The 9,720-nt window shown below is 37.5% G+C and overlaps 1 non-coding gene across 1 annotated transcript; it reads right to left on the reverse strand.

Moving 5' to 3' along the window:
• Positions 1 to 8,239: 8,239 nt before the first annotated feature.
• Positions 8,240 to 8,347, reverse strand: LOC112793098 (small nucleolar RNA R71). The gene has a single exon (XR_003197806.1). It is a non-coding gene; the product is annotated as a small nucleolar RNA R71 (small nucleolar RNA).
• Positions 8,348 to 9,720: the final 1,373 nt, after the last annotated feature.

Genomic DNA, 9,720 nt, shown 5'->3' on the forward strand with positions numbered 1-9,720 from the left:
CCTTTCCTCTTTCTAGAGGTTTCTCCGGCCTTAGATGCCATAAATGGTTATGGAAAAACAAAAAGCAATGCTTTTACCACACCAAACTTAGAAGGTTTGCTCGTCCTCGAGCAAAAGAAGAAAGAAGAGAGTAGAAGAAGAGGAATTAGAGGAGATGGAGGTGGCTTTGTGGTTCGGCCAAGGGGGAGAAGTAGTGTTTTGGTTGTGTGAAAATGAAGGAGTGAATATGGGTTTATATAGGAGTGGAGAGAGGGGTAGGGTTCGGTCATGTGAGGGTGGGTTGGGAGGGAAAGTGGTTTGAATTTGAATGGTGAGGTAGGTGAGGTTTTATGAAGGATGGATGTGAGTGGTGAGGAGAATAGTGGGATTTGATAGGTGAGGGGTTTTTGGGGAAGAGGTATTGAGGTGATTGGTGAATAGGTGAAGAAGAGAGAGAGTGGTGGGGTAGGTGGGGATCCTGTGGGGTCCACAGATCCTGAGGTGTCAAGGAAAATTCATCCCTGCACCAAATGGCGAGCAAAAACGCTCCTTCTGCCAATGCTGGCATTAAACACCGGGCTGGTGCCCATTTCTGGCATTTAACACCAGCTTCTTGCCCCTTCCTGGCGTTTAACACCAGTCTGGTGCCCCTTTCTGGCGTTAAATGCCCAGAATGGTGCCGACTGGGCGTTAAACGCCCATTTGCTGCCTTTACTGGCGTTTAAACGCCAGAAAGTTTTCCTCCAGGGTGTGCTATTTTTCTTTCTATTTTTCATGCTATTTTTACTTTTTCAATTAATTTTGTGACTTCCCATGATCATCAACCTATATAAAATAACAAGGGAAAATAGATAAATATAACATTGGGTTGCCTCCCAACAAGCGCTTCTTTAATGTCAGTAGCTTGACAGTGGGCTCTCATGGAGCCTCACAGATACTCAGAGCAATGTTGGAACCTCCCAACACCAATCTTAGAGTTTGAATGTGGGGGTTCAACACCAAACTTAGAAGTTGGTTGTGGCCTCCCAACACCAAACTTAGAGTTTGACTGTGGGGGCTCTGTTTGACTCTGTTTTGAGGGAAGCTCTTCATGCTTCCTCTCCATGGTTACAGAGGGATATCCTTGAGCCTTAAATACAAAGGATTCTTTATTCACTTGAATGATCAATTCTCCTCTGTCAACATCAATCACAACATGTGCTGTGGCTAGGAAGGGTCTGCCAAGGATGATGGATTCATCCATGCACTTCCCAGTCTCTAGGACTATGAAATCAGCAGGGATATAATGGTCTTCAACTTTTACCATAACATCCTCTACAAGTCCATAAGCTTGTTTTCTAGAATTGTCTGCCATTTCTAGTGAGATTCTTACAGCTTGCACCTCAAAGATCCCTAGCTTCTCTATTATAGAGAGAGGCATGAGGTTTATGCTTGACCCTAGGTCACACAGAGCCTTCTCAAAGGTCATGGTGCCTATGGTATAAGGTATTGAGAACTTTCCACGGTCCTGTCTCTTTTGAGGTAATTTCTGCCTAGTCAAGTTATCCAATTCTTTGGTGAGCAAAGGGGGTTCATCCTCCCAAGTCTCATTACCAAATAACTTGTCATTTAGCTTCATGATAGCTCCAAGGTATTTAGCAACTTGCTCTTTAGTGACATCTTCATCCTCTTCAGAGGAAGAATACTCACCAGAGCTCATGAATGGCAGAAGTAAATCCAATGGAATCTCTATGGTGTCAGTGTGAGCCTCAGATTCCCATGGTTCCTCATTAAGGAACTCATTGGAGGCCAGTGGACGTCCATTGAGGTCTTCCTCAGTGGCGATCACTGCCTCTTCCTCCTCTCCAATTTTGGCCATGTTGATGGCCTTACATTCTCCTTTTGGATTCTCTTCTGTATTGCTTGGAAGAGTACTAGGAGGGAGTTCAGTAACTTTCTTACTCAGCTGACCCACTTGTGCCTCCAAATTTCTAATGGAGGACCTTGTTTCAGTCATGAAACTTTGAGTGGTTTTAATCAGATCAGAGACCATGGTTGCTAAGTCAGAGTGGCTCTGGTTAGAATTCTCTGTCTGTTCCTAAGAAGATGATGGAAAAGGCTTGCCATTGCTAAACCTATTTCTTCCACCATTATTATTGTTGAAACCTTGTTGAGGTCTCTGTTGATCCTTCCATGAGAGATTTGGGTGATTTCTCCATGAAGGATTATAGGTGTTTCCATAGGGTTCTCCCATGTAATTCACCTCTTCCATTGAAGGGTTCTCAGGATCATAAGCTTCTTCTTCAGATGAAGCATCCTTAGTACTGTCTGGTGCAGCTTGCATTCCAGACAGACTTTGAGAAATCATATTGACTTGCTGAGTCAATATTTTGTTCTGAGCCAGTATGGCATTCAGAGTATCAATCTCAAGAACTCCTTTCTTTTGATTTGTCCCATTGTTCACAGGATTCCTTTCAGAAGTGAACATGAATTGGTTATTTGCAACCATTTCAATGAGTTCTTGAGCTTCTGCAGGCGTCTTCTTCAGATGAAGAGATCCTCCAGTAGAGCTGTCCAATAACATCTTGGACAGTTCAGATAGACCATCATAGAAGATACCTATGATGCTCCATTCAGAGAGCATGTCAGAAGGACACTTTCTGATCAATTGTTTGTATCTTTCCCAAGCTTCATAGAAGGATTCACCTTCCTTCTGTCTGAAGGTTTGGACTTCCACTCTAAGATTACTCAATTTTTGAGGTGGAAAGAACTTTGCCAAAAAGGCATTGACTAGCTTTTCCTAAGAGTTCAGGCTTTCCTTAAGTTGTGAGTCCAACCATATTCTAGCTCTGTCTCTTACAGCAAAAGGGAATAGCATAAGTCTGTAGACCTCAGGGTCAACCCCATTAGTCTTGACAGTGTCACAGATTTGCAAGAACTCAGCTAAAAACTGATGAGGATCTTCCAATGGAAGTCCATGGAACTTGCAATTCTGTTGCATTAGAGAAACTAATTGAGGCTTAATCTCAAAGTTGTTTGCTCCAATGGCAGGGATAGAGATGCTTCTCCCATAGAAGTCGGGAGTAGGTGCAGTAAAGTCACCCAGCACCTTCCTTGCATTGTTGGCATTGTTGTTATTTTCGGCTGCCATGTTTTCTTCTTGTTTGAAGATTTCTGTTAGGTCCTCTATAGAGAGTTGTGCTTTAGCTTCTCTTAGCTTTCGCTTCAAGGTCCTTTCAGGTTCAGGGTCAACCTCAACAAGAATGCTTTTGTCTTTGCTCCTGCTCATATGAAAGAGAAGAGAACAAGAAAATATGGAATCTTCTATGTCACAGTATAGAGATTCCTTGAGGTGTCAGAGGAAAAGAAAAATAGAAGGAAGAGGTAGAAGAATTTGAACTTAGAAAGATAGAGTTCGAATTGTGCATTGAGGAGGAGTGTTCATCCATAAATATAAGGATGTGAGAAGAGGGGAAGAAATTTTCAAAAATTAAAGTGAATTAATTAAAAGAAATTTTGAAAAAATGGTAATTGATTTTTGAAAACTAAGATTGAGAAAGAAATAAAGTGATTTTTGAAAAAGATTTTGAAATTAGAAATCAAAAAGATATGATTGAAAACTATCTTGAAAAAGATGTGATTAAAAAGATATGATTGAAAAACAATTTAAAAAGATTTGATTTTTAAAATTAATGACTTGGCTAACAAGAAATTTAAAAGATATGATTCAGACATTAAACCTTTCTCAACAGAAAAGGCAACATACTTGAAATGTTGAATCAAATCATTAATTGTTAGCAAGAATTTTTGAAAAATGAAAAGAAATTGATTTTGAAAATATATGATTGAAAAGATATGATTTGAGAAAGATTTGATTTTGAAAAATTATGAAAACTTGAAAAAATTTGCATTAAAAACAAAATCTTCCCTCTTGTGCCATCCTGGCGTTAAACGCCCAGAATGGTATCCATTCTGGCGTTTAACGCCCAAAGTGCTACCCTTTTGGGCGTTAAACACCCAGCCAGGTATCTTGGCTAGCGTTTAAACGCCAGTTTTCCTTCCTCACTAGGCGTTTTGAACGCCCAGCTTTTTCTGTGTAATTCCTCTACTGTATGTTCTGAATCTTCAATTCTCCATATTATTGACTTGAAAAGACACAAATTAAAAGTTTTTTGAATTTTTAATGATGAGGAATAATCAAAATGAAACTAAGATCAAATAAACAATGCATGCAAGACACCAAACTTAGAAGTTTCTATACTATTGACACTAACAAATTGAGAATGCATATGAGGAACAACAAAACACTCAGGACAAGAGAATTTAAAGATCAGAGCAAGTAAATCATCAAGAATAACTTGAAGATCAATGAAGTCACGTGAATGAATTCGAAAAATGCAAGAAGAACAGAAACATGCAATTGACACCAAACTTAAAATGAGGCACTAGACTCAAACAAGAAACATAAAATATTTTTTTTTGATTTTAAGATTTTATAATTTTTTTTGTGCTTTTTAAAAAATTATATGGAAAAGTTTTAATATGAATTCCAGGAATCATGCAATGTTAGTCTAAAGCTTTAGTCTAAAAAGATTAGACATGGCTAGCCAAGCTTCAGCAGGACATTACATTCAAGAGCTAAATTGATGAAAATCAATCATCTTTGGTGATGATAAGAACATCACCTTGAAACTCTAGAATTCATTCTTAAAAATTCTGAAGAAAAATACCTAATCTAAGCAACAAGATGAACCGTCAGTTGTCCAAACTCAAACAATCCTCGGCAACGGCGCCAAAAACTTGGTGCACGAAATTGTGATCATCAATGGCGCCATCAACATGGTACGCTCAATTGCAATCTCAACTCTTTATCACAACTTCGCACAACTAACCAGTAACTGCACTAGGTCGTCCAAGTAATAAACCTTATGCGAGTAAGGGTCGATCCCACGGAGATTGTTGGTATGAAGCAAGCTATGGTCATCTTGTAAATCTCAGTCAGGCAGATTCAAATGGTTATGAATGATTTATGAATAAAGCATAAAATAAAGATAGAGATACTTATGTAATTCATTGGTGAGAATTTCAGATAAGTGTATGGAGATGCTTTGTCCCTTCTGTCTCTCTGCTTTCCTACTATCTTCATCCAATCCTTCTTACTCCTTTCCATGGCAAGCTGTATGTTGGGCATCACCGTTGTCAATGGCTACAGTCCTGTCCTCTCAGTGAAAATGTTCAACACGCTCTATCACAGCACGGCTAATCATCTGTTGGTTCTCAATCAGGTTGGAATAGAATCCAATGATTCTTTTGCGTCTGTCACTAATGCCCAGCCTTCAGGAGTTTGAAGCTTGTCACTGTCATTAAATCCTTGAATCCTACTCAGAATACCACAGACAAGGTTTAGACCTTCTGGATTCTCTTGAATGCCGCCATCAATTCTAGCTTATACCATGAAGATTCTGATTAAGGAATCCAAGAGATAAACATTCAAGCCTTGTTTGCTTGTAGAACGGAAGTGGTTGTCAGGCACGCGTTCATAAGTGAGAATGATGATGAGCGTCACATAATCATCACATTCATCATGTTCTTGGGTGCGAATGAATATCTTAGAACAAGAATAAGCTGAATTGAATAGAAGAACAATAGTAATTGCATTAATACTCGAGGTACAGCAGAGCTCCACACCTTAATCTGTGGTGTGTAGAAACTCCACCGTTGAAAATACATAAGAACAAGGTCTAGGCATGGCCGAGAGGCCAGCCCCCATGATCTAAGAACTAGACGTCCAAAGATGATCCTAAGATCTAAATTGATCAAAAGATCTAAAGAGATCAAAAGATGAAAATACAATAGCAAAAGGTCCTATTTGTAGAGAACTAGTAGCTTAGGGTTTACAAAGATGAGTAAATGACATAAAAATCCACTTCCGAGCCCCTTGGTGTGTGCTTGGGCTGAGCATTAGAGAATTTTCATGTAGAGACCTTTTTGAAGTTAAACGCCAGCTTTCGTGCCAGTTTGGGCGTTTAACTCCCATTCTTGTGCCAGTTCCGGTGTTTTACGCAAGAATTCTTGAGCTGACTTGGAACGGCTGTTTGGGCCATCAAATCTCGGGCAAATTATGGACTATTATACTTTGCTGAAAAGCCCAGGATGTCTACTTTCGAACGCAATTGAGAGCGCGCCAATTGGGCTTATGTAGCTCCAGAAAATTCACTTCGAGTACAGGAAGGTCAGAATCCAGCAGCATCTGCAGTCCTTTTTAGCCTCTGAATCAGATTTTTTCTCAGGTCCCTCAATTTCAGCCAGAAAATACCTGAAATCATAGAAAAACACACAAACTCATAGTAAAGTCCAGAAAAGTGAATTTTAAATAAAAACTAATAAAAATATAATAAAAACATACTAAAACATACTAAAACATACTTTCCTGGAATTCTTATTAAAAATTTTAAATTTCTTATTTTATTTTTCCTATATGTTTTCAAAAAAAATAAAATAAAATACAAAAAATTCAATAAAATCATAAAAACCAAAAATATTTTGTATTTCTTATTTGAGTCTTGTGTCATGTTTTAAGTTTGGTGTCAATTCCATGTTTCCCTTTTTCTTGCAATTTTCGAAAATTCATGCATGTGTTCTTCATGATCTTCAAGTTGTTCTTGATAAGTCTTCTTGTTTGATCTTGATATTTTCTTGTTTTGTGTTTTTTGCTGTTTTTCATATGCATTTTTGCATTCATAGTGTCTAAGCATTAAAAATTTCTAAGTTTGGTGTCTTGCATGTTTTTCTTTTCTTGAAAATCTTTCAAAAATAAGTCTTGACGTTCATCTTGATCTTCAAAGTGTTCTTGGTGTTCATCTTGACATTCATAGTGTTCTTGCAAGCATCATGTGTTTTGATTCATAATTTTCATATTGTGAGTAATTTTCATGTTTTTCTCTCTCCTCATTAAAAATTCAAAAATAAAAAATATCTTTTCCTTAATTTGCTCATAATTTTCGAAAAGTTCAACTTTGATTTTCAAAATCTTTTTCTTATCTTTATTTCATAATTTTCGAAAACTTTACTAACAATTAATGTGATTGATTCAAAAATTTGAAGTTTGTTACTTTCTTGTTAAGAAAGGTTCAATCTTTAAATTCTAGAATCATATCTTTTAGTTTCTTGTTAGTCAAGTAATCAATTTTAATTTTAAAAATAAAATCTTTTTCAAAATATCTTTTTCAATCATATATTTTTAAAATATCTTTTTCAAATCATATCTTTTTCAAAAATTTGATTTCAAAAATCTTTTCTAACTTCTTATCTTTTCAAAACTGATTTTCAAATCTTTTTCAACCAACTAATTGATTTTTGTTTGTTTCTTATCTTTTTCAAAACCACCTAACTACTTTTCTCTCTAAATTTTCGAAAAAACATTTCTCTCTTTTTCAAAATTCTTTTAATTAACTAATTATTTCAAATTTTAATTTTAATTTTAATTCTTCTCTTAATTTTCAAAAATCACTAACCCTTTTTCAAAATTAATTTTCGAAATTCTCTCCCTCTCATCTTCTTCTATTTATTTATTTATTTACTAACACTTCTCTTTATCTCAAGAATTCGAACCTATCTTCCCCCTTGTGTTTGGATTCTTAACTCTTTTCCTTCTTCTATTCCTTTCTTCTTCTACTAACATAAAGGAATCTCTATATTGTGACATAGATGATTCATCTTCCTTTTCTGTTCTCTTCTTTTTCATATGAGCAGGAACAAGGAAAAAGGCATTCTTGTTGAAGCTGATCCTAAACCTAAAAGGACTCTGAAGAGGAAACTAAGAGAAGCTAAATTACAACAAGCCAGAGACAACCTTACTGAAATTTTCGAACAAGAAAAGGATATGGCAGCCGAACCCAACAACAATAATGCAAGGAGAATGCTTGGTGACTATACTACACCTACTTCCAAATTTGATGGAAGAAGCATCTCAATCCCTGCCATTGGAGCAAACAATTTTGAGCTGAAACCTCAACTAGTTGCTCTAATGCAACAGAACTGCAAGTTCTATGGACTTCCATCAGAAGATCCCTATCAGTTTTTAACTGAGTTCTTACAGATCTATGAGACTGTTAAGACTAATGGAATAGATCCTGAAGTCTACAGGCTCATGCTTTTCCCTTTTGCTGTAAGAGACAGAGCTATAACATGGTTGGATTCACAACCTAAAGATAGCCTGGACTCTTGGGATAAGCTGGTCACGGCCTTCTTGGCTAAGTTCTTTCCTCCTCAAAAGTTGAGCAAGCTTAGAGTGGATGTTCAGACCTTCTAACAAAAAGATGGTGAATCCCTCTATGAAGCTTAGGAAAGATACAAGCAAATGACCAAAAGGTGTCCTTCTGACATGCTTTCAGAGTGGACCATTTTGGATATATTATATTATGGTCTATCTGAGTTCTCTAAGACGTCACTGGACCATTCTGCATGTGGATCCATTCACCTAAAGAAAATGCCTGCAGAAGTTCAAGAACTTATTGACATGGTTGCAAATAACCAGTTCATGTACACTTCTGAGAGGAATTCCGTGAATAATGGGACGCCTCAGAGGAAGGGAGTTCTTGAAATAGATGCTCTGAATGCCATATTGGCTCAGAACAAAATGTTGACTCAGCAAGTCAACATGATTTCTCAAAATCTGAATGGATGGCAAAATGCATCCAACAGTACTAAAGAGGCATCTTCTGAAGAAGAAGCTTATGATCCTGAGAACCCTGCAATGGCAGAGGTAAATTACATGCCTTTTGGAAACACCTATAATTCTTCATGGAGAAATCATCCAAATTTCTCATGGAAGAATCAACAAAAGCCTCAACAAGGCTTTAATAATGGTGGAAGAAATAGGCTTAGCAATAGCAAACCTTTTCCATCATCTTTTCAGCAACATACAGAGAATTTTGAGCAGAGCTCCTGTAGCTTAGCAACATAGTCTCTGATCTGTCTAAGGCCACTTTAAGTTTCATGAGTGAAACAAGGTCTTCCATCAGAAATTTGGAGGCACAAGTGGGCCAGCTGAGTAAGAAAATCACTGAGACTCCTCCTAGTACTCTCCCAAGCAATACTGAAGAGAATCCAAAAAGAAAGTGCAAGGCCATTGACATAATCAACATGGCCAAACCTAGAGAGGAAGGAGAGGACGTGAATCCTAATGAGGAAGACCTCATAGGACGTCTCTCAAGCAAGAAAGAGTTTCCTATTGAGGACCCAAAGGAATCTGAAGGTCATATTGAGACCACAGAGATCCCATTAAACCTCCTTCTATCATTCATGAGCTCTAAAGACTATTCTTCCTCTGACCTTTGAGAAGGCTCTGTGTGACTTGGGGTTAGGCATAAATCTTATGCCATTCTCTGTAATGGAGAAGCTGGGGATCATTGAGGTATAGTGATGAGCGGATAATTTGTACGCTTTTTGGCATTGTTTTTAGTATGTTTTTAGTATGATCCAGTTAGTTTTTAGTATATTTTTATTAGTTTTTAGTTAAAATTCACTTTTCTGGACTTTACTATGAGTTTGTGTGTTTTTCTATGATTTCAGGTATTTTCTGGCTGAAATTGAGGGACCTGAGCAAAAATCTGATTCAGAGACCAAAAAGGACTGCAGATGCTGTTGGATTCTGACCTCCCTGCACTCGAAGTGGATTTTCTGGAGCTACAGAAGCCCAATTGGCGCGCTCTCAACGGCGTTGGAAAGTAGACATCCTGGGCTTTCCAGCAATATATGATA

This window comes from Arachis hypogaea, chromosome 3 (genome assembly GCF_003086295.3).
Source record: "Arachis hypogaea cultivar Tifrunner chromosome 3, arahy.Tifrunner.gnm2.J5K5, whole genome shotgun sequence".
NCBI lineage: Eukaryota > Viridiplantae > Streptophyta > Magnoliopsida > Fabales > Fabaceae > Arachis > Arachis hypogaea.